This window comes from Montipora capricornis, chromosome 11 (assembly GCF_036669925.1).
Source record: "Montipora capricornis isolate CH-2021 chromosome 11, ASM3666992v2, whole genome shotgun sequence".
NCBI lineage: Eukaryota > Metazoa > Cnidaria > Anthozoa > Scleractinia > Acroporidae > Montipora > Montipora capricornis.
In genome coordinates this window covers 26,013,762-26,016,172 of record NC_090893.1, presented here as the reverse complement: position 1 = coordinate 26,016,172, position 2,411 = coordinate 26,013,762, and positions in this window count along the sequence as shown.

The following is a 2,411-nucleotide window of genomic DNA, read 5'->3' as shown; positions in this document are numbered from 1 at the left end:
CAAAAAGAAAATATGAGTTAATTCTTTCTACTTGATGATCTCATCACAGCTTGCATCTCAAGCTTAAGGCACGTTGTGGACTGTTTAACCCTTAGGTAAATGCACTCAGAGTCTTGCATCAGGGAAAGGGAGTGGGAACCCCATATCACAATATTCTAAAGAGGACTTACAGTAAGTACATCATTTGTAAAATTGGTTTCCATAAAACTTTCCTTCAACTTATGCGAGCACCTTTTTTGGAGAATTATGAGCTTTGTGATCAACAGTAGTGCAAACACACTTTGAAGATGATCTACAGTCAATTGCAGTGTTCCCTTTGAACTAATCCTAGCTTTTCTAACTTAGTTTATATTATTTACCTGATTAATAGTTCGTTTAATACTTGTTATTAAATTTTCCACCTTGGATGTTGCATTTCTAGCTTTCTGCCTGGTTCACTCGGTTACCACCTCATGTACACAGAATGCCCTAATATAGAAACTGTGCCAAACTGAAAAATGTCTGTGGGAAGAAAAATTTCCCAGGACACAAGTGTCCAAGTGTTCAGAATTTATTAAAACTTACTAAAACAATTATTCCACTTGCACTTGTTTCACACAAGACTGGTTATGGCCAACTTGGCGCTGTACCCCTCATTGGCTATTTACCATCTTATCCAATGTGCCCTGATTGAATAACAATAACTATTAAAGATTAGATCATTAGATAATGCAATTCTAGAGTTTTGATTGGCTTAGCTATCATGGTATATGAGCTAAGACAATACAATACATACTTAGTGCCCATGCATAAGGGCTTTTAAGGGCCAATGGAACACAAACATGACAACAACAACTGTTAAGAACCCCAACTGGCCAGAGGCAAACTATTTACAAGTGCAGCTGAGAAGTTGAACCAGGGACTACCAGGAACAAATTCAACCAGTGGTCAGAAAGTGTCTTGAACCTGGGATCCCCAGATCTCAAGGCAAGTGCCCTTTGCTTTCAAGACACACGAATACAATAGATGTTATAGTTTGCGGTTTAGGTTTTTGCTGATGAACAGTATTTAAGTTGTTTGAACATTATACAGCATTGAAGCCTTTAGTGTTTAGCGAGTGATGATGGCGAGATTCAACAAATTGACGGCAATTCTTTGCTTGCACCTAAATGACACGGCTGCCATGTTGGATGGAAATACAATGCAATTTCTTTTTGTAAAATTTGCATAACAATAAAGTTTAGTTCCCAGCGAGAGACAGGTTATTGTTCTTGCCATCCAACATGACCTCCATGACGTCAGATGCAGACCATCAATAATAATCCACAACATTTTAGAGGTCTAACTAAGGACAGTATTGCATACACATAGTTAATAAATATAGATTATTTCATGGTTGGTGAGTGCGTACGATTTTTATTCACGAGTTGTGAAGGATCGCGTAAACGAACGAGTGAGCGAAGCGAACGAGTGAGTTTAACGATCCTTCACAACGAGTGAGTAATAAAAATCGTACAAACGAGCCAATCATGAAGTAATCGATATTTATTAACTATAATAATCTTATAATGCAGTAAAAAACTTGTTTACCTTCTGTAACATAGTTTTTGGAATGATTTCCGTACAGGTCCCTACTTCATTATGCATGCAGAATATATTAATTATTCATTCGCGCTATTGTTTTCTAGAACAATGCGTATACCCAAGGGAATCGAATATATACATGGCTAATTTGTACTTACGGGATGATCAAAAGTGGATCTCATTCTCTCTCTCTCGCTCGCTCCCTCTCTTTTTTCACCCTCTCTCTTTTCTTTGCCCTTTTTGCTCACAACGTGTCTCTTTCTTTTCGTCCCAGCTTTCCTCTTTCGATTCCTTTGTCCTGTCTGTCTTCTCCAGATCCCGCTCGGCTTTTTCTGTCCTTTTTTCGAAGTCTCTCGCAGTCTGCCTTGAACTCCGTACCACTGTAAACCTCTGGATTACTTGTCCCTCTTCTAGACCACTGAGCTAACTTGTCAAGTTGCTAATTCACACCTTGATAATGATATTTCTTTGGAATTCTGGACGACAATTTACATAACAATGATAAGTAATTATATACGCGTGCCGTGCCGACCACCAATAAATGCACTGATTTTGCTTCTTTTGAAACAACGTCACCCCTTAATAATACTAACCGTAACCCTTTAGGCTTAAGGTTGAACCCAGTAAAATTCTTTTGGAGGTTAATCGAGCATATCTGTGAATGTCTGAATTGCTTGTTTTTTCATCCCCCGTGCTGCACACTTAAAGAGCACTACACGGAAGAGTATACCTCCTTGTGATTGGGGCATCCTATATGGGAAATTTTTTATGCACGATTTATGGCAATATAAAATCTTTGAGTCGACGTTAACCCCTCTTTTTCAGCAAACTGTGAATTTTGAAACTTG